Raw genomic sequence first — 12,254 nt, 5'->3', positions numbered from 1 at the left:
TGCCGCGCCCTGAAGGAAACCCAAGAACTTCCGCCCGTCACAAGGCCACCAGCCGCCGCCATCCTAATTATAAATAATGAAATAGACTCACAAAAAGGGGAATCAAAATATTTATTATCATTATTCACATTCTTTTTATCACACGACCTTGGAGAGTCAGCCTGGTGAGCCAAGGTTGCCTGTGCTCTCACCTTGATGAACGCTTGCCTCCCTGCCGCTTCTTGCATCTTGATACCTGCTTAAGTTCAAATCGAGGTGTCGGAGGGAATGAGGCTTGAAAGGATATACTCTGTGTGCATCATAAAGGAGTCTTGTAACCCTAGAATCACGAAGAAGAAATGAAATACATCAGAAGAAAAAAAAGATATGAGACAGGAATGAAGGAAGTAATTAAGTAGTAAGAATAAATGAGGGAAAAATGTAATACACACGAAAGCAGGTACCAAGATCATAGAAACACGACAGCAGGAAGAGTTGCTGTTTTAGGGCTCTCCTCATGTCCAAACTTTCTTCAGCTTAGGTTATCATTTGTATTTAAAACACTGAAAAAGTAATGTTTGTTTTGATTCATAAAAAGAATAATAGTGTTGATTTGATCTCTTGGCTACACGCAGGTAACTATTTAAGAGACAACTTTGTAAAATATAAGTGTCTGAAGAGTTGTTTTAAGTGATTATGGGAAACATTGTTGTGGAGCGAGAGGGTTAAAGGTTATGTTTACTGTCCCGGATCATGGTAGTTTGTCAGTGGGCGAAGTATCGCTTTCCTGTAACCCGAGCCGGTGCTTTATGAACTCGTTGTTGCAGCACAATACCTCAATCTTCAAGCAATGCCTAGCAAGACCAAGCATCACCTACCACACACTGTTTTTTTTTTATTATTATTTATTCATTTTTAACTCAATCTTCAAACAATACCTAATAAGACCATCAGCTATTTTATTATTGTTTATTTATTTTAGTTTATTTTATTTCTTCATTATTTTATTTCCGGAGAGGGCGATAGCGAGGGTTGGGTGACGACTCCACGTGGTACCCAGACAGTGTGAGTCAGCCCAGTGTAGCACAGTTAAGGGCTGCAGGCGAGACACATCCTTCCAACTCACATCCTCACCGTCCCCGGGCGGCGCCTGCAGCCTGGCGGAGACTGGCTGCTCCCAAAGGAGTAATGCTGCGTGTCACTCTCGAAATTTATAGAAAGTGTAGGAAACGTCTCGCATTTCTTGGCGATGACTGGAAATACATGTGTTTGAGTTACCTTGAACTTTTTTCTGAACGTGTTAACCGTCTGATTGCTTCTGTCACATACTATCATATATGAGGATTCATGTGTAATTCTACTTAGCAAAGCGTAAGCTGCACGCACTGGAAAGCTTTGCAGAACATTCGATGCATTGTTGTGAGTGCGTGCTGCCTTTCAAAATTATGATCTAAGTTAGCACAAGATCATTTTGTTGAGTTGAGACAAAAGCTTGGTTGTCAGAGAGAGTTTCACCGAGGCCACAAAGAATCAGTATTCCGTTCACAAAAAAAAAAAAAAAGATAATTCTAGAGAATCAGTTAAAAAAAAAAGAGTCCAATCTAGTTTGAAAGGTGTTCTCCTAATACTCTTTTCAAATCATTCACGTCGTGGGGAAAAAGATAAGTAATAAATTGATAGATTGTTCCAGAGTTTACCGGGGAAAGAAAATTACATGTTACTTATTTTATCACTGCCACTTCACCTTCTAACACGATCTTCGAGTTCCTGGCACACGCCTCGGTACCATCAACACAAAGCGAGGTGACGTGTTTGTTCTGTGGCGAGGGAAGCAAGCACGCACACTTGGACACTTATAATCAAACGTTCACTAAATTTTTGTTTTTCTTTCAACTGTTCATGGTGTTTAATTTTAATCCTTTGATAATTAATGACTATCTCATTCAACTCCCGACTATTCTAAGTTGGAAAAAGATAAACTGCAGCCATTAGAATGTTTTATCTACTCAGCCTTTTCTTTTGCTATCAATTTCGTCTTTTGAAATTTTATTTTAGATTTGTACCACAGCATTCTATAAGCTTGAGAAATCAGAGCAGTCATAGTGTTAAGTCCTCTGATGTGCTAAAAACCTCTTTACATAACCTTGCAATCGATACGTTCACATATCAGAGAACGTAAGATTAAGAAAATAAACGATACATACAATGGAAGTGAATGTGGTGGTACTGCTCTACTAACCATTACTGTACTTAACCACTTCAGTACTGGGACACAATTTTTACCTTGAGGTTTGTGTACGATTAGACCATTTTATTGATATTAGGAATGGTCTATAGAGGTCAGAAGATGAATTGCCAGAATCTTCACTATTTTGAACCCTCACATGAGTTTCTGAAGCTGTATAGAATCGCCAAATAGCAAGCGGAATAAATAAGGAAACTTGTCATAATACTGAAGGGGTTAAGCCAACATCGTATCTCCGAGCCTGCGAGGAAATCACATGCAAGTTACAACATAATTTCCATCGCATCAGACCGGCGTGAGCTGTGCAAGAATATTTCTGAGCAATTTCTAGCATAGTGAGCATGTACCAGTGCAACCGTGTGTTTATGTGAAAATAAGAGAGAGAGAGAGAGAGAGAGAGAGAGAGAGAGAGAGAGAGAGAGAGAGAGAGAGAAGGGGGGGAGTGTGTGTTTAATTAATATTGTTTTTAAAGATTGTATTACCATCAGCTTTATTTTTTTACCATTATTACTACTACTACTACTACTACTACTACTACTACTACTACTACTACTACTACTACTACTACTACTTTCTTCGTATTGTTGTTCTTTCTATTCTTTTCCTTCTTCTTTCTTTTTCTTCTTTTTATTATTATTCGTCCTTCTTTTCCTCTTCTGTAATCGTAAGTGACAAGATTTACAGTATGTTATCGGGTCATTGCTGTCATAAACCTTGGCACATATTCCTGCCACCACCTGTGCCTTGCTCGACTCATGTTCATCCTAAATATTCTTATCATGTTTTCGTCCTTGGTCTGAAAGCGGTGATTTGGTTCATCTTGACTGCAAGTTTTTTTTTTTTTTTTTTCAAAGTGTAATGAATGTTGATTGGAAACAGCAAAGTTGATAGTTGTAAGTAATAGTAGTAGTAGTAGTAGTAGTAGTAGTAGTAGTAGCAGTAGTAGTAGTAGTTGTTGTTGTTGTTATTCTTGTTCTTGTAATTGTTATTGTTAATGTTGTTATTGTTGTTGTTGTTGTTGTTGATAATACTAGCAGTAGCAACAGCATCAATAACAACAACAATAATAGTAGTAGACATAGTAGTAGTAGTAGTAGTAGTAGTAGTAGTAGTAGTAGTAGTAGTAGTAGTAGTAGTGGTGGTAGTAATAATAGTAGTAGTAGTAATAGTAGTACATCACCTCTGCTTTCTTCACTACCTGCAGTATAAGGCACTAACATGCAAATTTAAATAAACATTAAAAACATACAAAGATAAAAAGGTGTGTGTAAAACATGGGTGGCGGCGGTCAAGAGCGAGGCCGAGGTGGTGCGTCACGGAGTGGCCTAACGCCCTCACGTAACCCACCCACATTAAGGACCATTAGGTAATGTGCGAATTTGTCTTTAAAAAATATGTGCATTGATGTTACTATGCAGCAATGCGTCAGCACGTATTGGAGATGTGGGTTCAGGTGTGTGTGTGTGTGTGTGTGTGTGTGTGTGTGTGTGTGTGTGTGTGTGTTTGGAGGTCATAATAATTATGGTAAACATTTGTAAGATAGAAATAAAAATCAACGGACAAATTTTCATACGTAAGACTAATATAGTTTGCTTATTTACAGAATAGGGTGCCATTGAAGTGATCTTTGTTTCAGTGACTATTTAATAAGTATAGCCTGTAATCTCCTTTTTTTATGTAAAGGAAGGTTTAGTCATGGGGCAATAAATCAGAAGAAGAAAAATACTGAAGACTGTCCCTTAAGAAGACAGCCTGAAAGCTGACTCAGAATTATTCTGTGAAATGTCTTGTCTCTTCATTCTATTCATACTTACGATGACATGGACACATCTTTAGCTGTGTTAGTGTCTACTGCATGAGAGTATGATCAGATTGTGTTTGCAGTGTTTTAGTACCGTGACTTGTAATACGTCATGCTCTAAGATTACTGGAAATGCTAAACACAATGAGTATGAGTATAGACTAGAATTTAATCGTTTTGGCATAACTAGGATAGAAAGAAGAGATTAGGTGAAATAGAGTAATAATGAAAAATTAAGTAAAATTATCACATTAGACGGAGGACATTAGTGTGGTGAAGAAATGAGTTAGGTTCGGAAGGGGAAAGTATGCATGTAGGTGCTATACTCAGGAATTATATGAGGGAGACAAAAAGGTACGAGGGAGGATGGTCGCTATATAGGTGGCGTAGTTATTGAGTGTTGGTGTTGTGTAGGTAGATGTTTGTGTGAGAGATTCATCACAACATCCAGTCGTTTATAGAGGCATTGAGATGTGATCCCTCAATATATCTAAACTCACTAAGCCGAGGAATGATTTTCAGTACATTGTCATTGGTATTTCAATGCATTGTTTGTCTCTTGTGTTTTATAACTATGCATGAAGCACCTCAGGATAGAAAGTCAGTAGTGGGAATGTTCCAAGAGGAAGCATGGCTCGCAGAAGCAGCATGCATAATGACGTCGCTGGAAAAGAAGGGCAGAGCAATAAGATGGCGGAGATGAAAATGTTGGAGAGAGTGACACAAGCTGATGACGGGAATTGCATTGACTCCACCCTTCTTAACAATGCCATGTGTGGCACCTCCGCCCTCTCTTACAATGCACTACAAGTGTGTTTCACACCCCAGGCCAACGATGCCGCTGGTCCAGCAGCAAGTGAGTCTCAGGACTGGTGGAGACTCCCTGGCGGAATGTAGCTCAAGCCATGTCCTATAGATTTAGACAGGACAGTTATCTGAATATTTCGTTCTCTTAGTAAAGCCGCGTACATGATGAATGAGAAATTAAAGATGATATCGTGAAGGTGTGTGTGTGTGTGTGTGTGTGTGTGTGTGTGTGTGTGTGTGTGTGTGTGTGTGTGTGTGTGTGTGTTTCTGGGAAGCTTTGAAAGCCACGGCAATGCAGGTGTCATAATCAAAGGATACACGGAAATTCGAAAAAGAAACAGAACGCAGAGATGCACAACGTGAGTCGCGTCTATACTTAACTTGTAAATAAAGTTATCTAATCATTGTCTGTTCCTAAATGGCGCCCAAGTGTTGCTTTTACAAGGCTGTGATTATGTCGCTCGACTGAAACCACAAGTTATCTTCTCTTCCTAAATTACACTCTTGATTCGGTAACATTTGCCCTTGTTAAGCTACATACGTATCTGCTATTGGCTTCATCCCAATAATATTCCTTCATGAAGTGAGATTTCAACAATACTAAACTGATGCAGCGTATTTCCACAGCCAACCAGTCCAAGGTCTGCTGTGCGAGAAAGCCGCCAGTCTTGTCGCTGCAGAAGCACGTAAATGACACGTAATGCTACAGTAGCCTTAACTTGTCCTGTCGGGCGAGATCAGTCGCTCGTATATTAAAGTACGGTATGACTGCAGCGTTGTGCGCGGCACCATTGTGGTTGTTCTTGACACAACTTTTTCTTTATCTTATCATTGATTCCCAACATTTTGGCTTCTTTCTGTTTATTTTTGTACTTTTTCGAAGATCTTTGTTTTACACTAAGAATGAGAATTATGGAAACGTTGATAGTAATAATAATAACATTATCAACAACAACAAATACAACTACAACAACAACAATAATACTTCTTTGGCATTCTTTTGACACAGATCGCCTTAAAATTGCGGACAAAGTTTAATTTACAGGTTGTTATTTCCGGCTTGTCTCATAGAGCTTGGCATTAGTATGTGTTGCCATTCCACAGGCCACGAACTACTGTCTGCATAAGGACAAATGTCACATAAACGCACTGCAGGCCCATGTGTTATAGTGCATTGCGTGTGAAGGTCTGGAGGAAAGTAGAGTTAACACGATCAGCGCAGCAGTGAATGGAATTCATTGGTCCTTACTGCTTCACCATGTCATCACCTGCTGCGTTTGGTTCGTCTTCACTAAGGCCAAATCATAATATTCCCCCTCGTGCTACAGTTTTGACGCATCCATTGCAAAGTTTCTTATTATATGAATTGTGCGCACATTTATTTCTTATACAAAATAATGATATAGGTCATTGTAGAAATATTTGGTATGATGTACTATTTATTTATGTTTGTATTATCTATCTCCGCTTATCCTCTACTCATGTTTGCCGACATGCGAGATAACATCAGAAACATTCAATTTCCGAGCATTTCACATCCATTTAATTAACATTTCTACAGTTATCTAACTCGTAATTACCTTTCCTCCCTATTATGCTTACTCTTTTCCTCTACATTTGTTTACTTCACACATACCTACCCTATCATACATATTCTCCTTTTCTACACTCATTTTCTCCCCTCATACCTCATCTTCCACTTAGCTGACCTCTCCCTCTCTTCCTCTCCCTATCTCTCCCTCTCTCCCTTTCCCAGCCTTCCATTGCATTGCCTCGGACGTGACCCTATCTAGCCGTGTCTCCGCGGGTCAAAGGTCGTGAGGAGGGACCCGCTGCACCTAATTGGCATGCAAGGAGCCTCAGGTGTGTCTCCACTAATTAAGTTGTCATTAATTCCCTGGCTACCTGTCCACCGGGATGTGTTCGCTTCACTGTGCCCGCGCCCAGGTTAAGAAGAGGAGGAGGAGGAGGAGGAAGAGGAGATGGAGAATCAGGAGGAAGAGGAAAAGGATATTAATACTGATTGTTATCTTCTTCCTTTTAATCTCTCTCTCTCTCTCTCTCTCTCTCTCTCTCTCTCTCTCTCTCTCTCTCTCTCTCTCTCTCTCTCTCTCTCTCTCTCTCTCTCTCTCTCTCTCTCTCTCTCTCTCTCTCTCTCTCTCTCTCTCTCTCTCTCTCTCTCTCTCTCTCTCTCTCTCTCACACACATTCATATTTTCTTGTTCTTCGTTCTCGTTTGTTCTTGTTTTCTTATCGTCTTCTCGTTTTCGTCGTTTCTCTCGTTTTCCTCGTCGTCTTCCTCTTTCCTCCTCCTCCTCCTCCTCCTCCTCCTCCTCCTCCTCCTCCTCCTCCTCCTCCTCCTCCTCCTCCTCCTCCTCCTCCCTAGAAAGCGCTAGGCAAGGCTGCCGCACCACCCATTCGACATACACACTGTGCATCCACGTACACAATGCACACTTAACATGACATTTACCAAGCGTTAACACTTTCCCCCACAAACACAAGTAGTCAGACGTAGATTATACATTTCTTTTTCACTCTCTACTAAAATTCCATGTGATTTTTTTTCCTGCCAGCCTCGGCTGGAGGGAGGAATAGGTGGGAAGGAGCCTTCTGCTTTGCTGTCCTGTCTCTACCACTGGTAGTTAGTAGATAGTCTCCACAAACAGCCTAGTAAGGACCTAAGGGTCTGTTGCTGTTTGTCTTCCTTTGTTTTCCTTTGTATTTGTATTCCTCCTCCTCCTCCTCCTCCTCCTCCTCCTCCTCCTCCTCCTCCTCCTCCTCCTCCTCCTCCTCCTCCTCCTCCTCCTCCTCCTCCTCCAACTCATCGACGATTGTCTCTCTCTCTCTCTCTCTCTCTCTCTCTCTCTCTCTCTCTCTCTCTCTCTCTCTCTCTCTCTCTCTCTCTCTCTCTCTCTCTCTCTCTCTCTCTCTCTCTCTCTCTCTCTCTCTCTCTCTCTCTCTCTCTCTCTCTCTCTCTCTCTCTCTCTCTCTCTCAGTAAAGGAAATAAAGCAATTGACGTAGTATTGAGTTCTTACATTACAAAGATGGGCAGAGATAAGGCAGAAATATCACTTGGGATGTAGGATGGAGGAAGGTGTGCGGGTGTCTCTCTCTCCCTCCCTCCCTCTTTTTTTTCACATTGAGAAGAGCAGTGACCGTGTAAATAGCGGTGGAGGAACGCGATGGAAGTAGCGGGAGACTGTGGGAATTGGGAACAGTTACAGGAAAGGAAGATAACATGCAAAATGAAAGTATACCCTTGATATTTTCGTATTTAGGAATGTTAAAAGTTTTAAGAGGTTGGAGGTTAATTAAATGTGTGTGTGTGTGTGTGTGTGTGTGTGTGTGTGTGTGTGTGTGTGTGTGTGTGTGTGTGTGTGTGTAACGTGCTCAAGGATACATCTGGCTCAAGGGAGGAAATTGGAAGTCCATCTATTTATTGGGGATTTCAGGGGTCGTGTTGCATACATTGGTGTTTTTTTTTTTTTTTTTTTTTGGGGGAATAACTCACTGATAGACTGGTGAAATGAGACTGTGCTTTCACACTGCTGTTCCTGAAAAAAAAAAAAAAAACACCACCTGTGAGCCCCAGGACGCCGTGCCCTTGTCCGCAGTTAAACACACACACACACACACACACACACACACACACACACACACACACACACACACACACACACACACACACACACACACACACACACACACACACACACACACACACACACACACACACACACACACACACACATTTCACATTTTAGCTTCTGTGGTTCGTCTGCCTTACCCAAAGCAAAGGATCAGTGCATGGCTTCAGTATAGAACTCGTTAAGTTGCTTCCCACTGTGTAACAAGTGTTGGTTGCTGAGGGAAATTAATGAATATGTCGTATCACTATTCATTTTCTGTCATCATTCCCTTTCCTTGCATTACTCATGAGTTGAGACCTTCTTATTAATGCGGTATGATATGTTTTCATATTTTGAATAAACCATAAACACAATTTAGTGTGTTTAATTTTATTGCCATACAGTTTTTCTTAACTCCATAATTACTTGTCATCTAACATGTGATTTTGACAATAACTCTCGTATACTTGTGTGTTAATAACTGCATTAGTGAAATACGAACTTTTATACGCTTGTATATTTTCCATTTTCAATAACTGTAATCAGCAACTCTGTGCCACTCTTATCATTTATATCGTTTCATCAGTTTTATCCGTGTGGTGATGGCTGTGGTGGTGTTGCGGCAGTGACGAGTGGGCGGCTCATTGCGGCAGCTCCACTCCTGGCGAGGCGGGCAGGTCGTGGCCTCAGGCTGAGTGTTGCTTGCCGAGAATAGCAGAATATCCTAGAGACCGCATTCTCGCATTCTCTAACGTTGCTGCTTCTTATCTCCACTGCTCTCAACAGGTTCTAGTGCATCTTTTTTACATCTTCCAGGGTATTTTTTTTTTTTTTTTCATGATTCAATAACATTTTAACGACTCAGGTAAACTTGACCAATGTTGGAATGTCGGATATATTTCATATTCGCTCTGCGTTTGTCTCAATGCAGAAAAAAGAGGATTAAAAAGAGGGAATATTTGATTAGTAACTGAAATGAGAATGAAGTAACTCTTACATTGTAGCCTCACATTCAACTTAATAAAAGAGTTTAATGCAAGTTGAAAATACATAAAAAGACTCCAGTAACAAGGCAAGGAGTGAACATTCAAAATGTTTAGTGCCTATAATGATAATTTCCTTGTGTAAAATTCAATATGTAAAAATAATAAGTATCAAAGTAAATCTTCAGGCACTGAAGTTATCCCCTAAATTTGTACTTTACTATATTTAGAGTGAAGGGAAGCCACAGCATTACTTATGAAAAGGACTTGCCAGTGTTACCGTAAATCACTTCTTTTCAAATGATGGGCCTTCCCTTTTTCCATGCTGCACTACATGACTTTCCTGTTGTGGGGCTTAACTATTTCATCACACTGGCAGGTTTCAGCCTCCATCATCTATTAAGTTTCCATAATATAATAAAAAAAAAGTACACTCGTGGTGGTTAACAGTTAACTGGAGAATAAAAAATATCAACCTAAACAACAATAAGTTTATCCAGTGATACGTAGAGTATACTGAAATCAATGTCGTGGTGATGAAGGGTTAGACCGTTAGATTAATACACCATTATCCGTTTTGCTCTGTCAATTATCTACGTTATCAATAAAGAATAAAGACAAACACAATGCACATGCAATGGAAAGCAATCAACAAAGCAAAGTTACTACATCAGATAAACTGTGTTGCATCAAATATTTTGTTATTGTTGTGGAAAAATAGAATAAGCTTCCGTTCCACTGGTGTATTGCAAAGCGTGTCTATCACTCACTTAATTACTTCAACACCACCCATAGTAACACTGCCCTCCTCATGCACAGTGTGAACCTGTGAACCCGGAAAACTGACGGGTGGACCTCCACTGTGGACTGACACACACACACACACACACACACACACACACACACACACACACACACACACACACACACACACACACACACACACACACACACACACACACACACACACACACACACACACACACACTCTCTCTCTCTCTCTCTCTCTCTCTCTCTCTCTCTCTCTCTCTCTCTCTCTCTCTCTCTCTCTCTCTCTCTCTCTCTCTCTCTCTCTCTCTCTCTCTCTCTCTCTCTCTCTCTCTCTCTCTCATGTCGGTCTTATAGATAAACGAGCTATGCTGTGATGAGCTGTTTCTTATATTATCTTGATAGCAGCAATTGTTTTCCTAATCTAATTTTATTTTGTTTTTTATTTATATATTCATTTATTTACTTTTACTTATTCATTTATTTATTCATTTTTATTTATTTATTTTTATTATTATTATAATTTTTTTTTTTTTTTTTTTGTGTGTGTGTCCTTGCCCTGCCACTTACACACGTAAAGAAGTTAACAATTAGAGTAAACTGAAGTAGCTTTAAATTAGAGAAATGAAACTCTTTTCTCCTGCTCTCAGTTTTATCTTGATTGCTTCCTTCACTTCTGTCAGTATCAGTCAATCAAAAATGATAAAAAATCTATATTTCTTTCCTTCTATCTTGGTGTATCAGTGATGAAAAGATTAATTTTTCTTTTCCTGGATTGTTTCCATTGTTTCTGTCAATTTAGTCAGTCGGTAAACACAAAAACCTTTTCCAATTCTCCTGGACTGTTTCCTTTCCTCTGTTGTATTTTTTCTCATTCATTCTAAGCTCTTTTCTTTTCTACCAACAAGCATCTATCAGTAATAAGTCTTTTTTGTGTGTCAAGTGTGACTGTTTCCGCGTTCACCGTTGATAATGCTCTTCTCATCGTCCACTCGCTACAAATAAGGCTGTGAGGGTTCCTGTGGCTCTCGTGGGTGATGGATGATAAGGAAACCACTCCACCTCACTCAGCAATACGTGGAAAGCGAAGGCTTGGAGTGATACTAAACTGTATGCTTTGAAATAACACGTCTTTACACTCTCTCTCTCTCTCTCTCTCTCTCTCTCTCTCTCTCTCTCTCTCTCTCTCTCTCTCTCTCTCTCTCTCTCTCTCTCTCTCTCTCTCTCTCTCTCTCTCTCTCTCTCTCTCTCTCTCTCTCTCTCTCTCTCTCTCTCTCTCTCTCTCCATTATAATCCCTGTCTTTCCTCCCCGCGAAGAAGAATGATGCCTTTCGTTCTGCATTCTTACGTAAACACACACGGCCAGAACACCCAAATGAGACGCTTCCTCCTCGCACGTCCTGCAGAGAGAGAGAGAGAGAGAGAGAGAGAGATGAAAAAATGTATAAAAATTTAAAAGAACGGAGAGAGGAGAGAGACAGAAAATAAAAGGAAAGGGAAACACATATTAATTAAAGTGAAAACGATGAGAGGAAAGGAGAGAGGAAGAAAATCGAAAGGTGGATGGATAGAAAGGATAACAGAAAGGAATAAAGTTGAGGTTGTCATGAGGAAAGGAGAGGCAAAAGGAAGGGCGGGAGGAAAAAGGACAAAGGATAGCAAAAAAAGTAAGAAAATGAAAGAGCAAAGGAAGAGAAAGACTAAGAGGAAAGATGGAAAAGAATAGAAGAGAATATCCAAAATAAAGGAAAATGATAAAGGTAATAGGAAAAGCGAGGAAGAGAAGAGTAAATAGCACTATACGATATAAAAGTAGGTAAAATGGAAATGGATTGGACGAGAGGAGAGGAGAGAAGGAAAGAGAGCAAAACAGAGAGAAGAATACCACAGTAAAAGATATATGAATAGGATTGAAGAGGACGAGAGGAGAGGAGAGAATAACAGAGAGGAAAGAGAGAGAAAAAAAAAAGACAAGTTAATTAAATAGAATTAAATACATGGAAATAGTGAACGAAAGAAAAAAGAGAAGAGAGAGAGAG

The sequence above is a fragment of the Portunus trituberculatus genome, chromosome 47, assembly GCF_017591435.1.
Source record: "Portunus trituberculatus isolate SZX2019 chromosome 47, ASM1759143v1, whole genome shotgun sequence".
NCBI lineage: Eukaryota > Metazoa > Arthropoda > Malacostraca > Decapoda > Portunidae > Portunus > Portunus trituberculatus.
Note: the sequence above shows the minus strand (reverse complement) of the source record.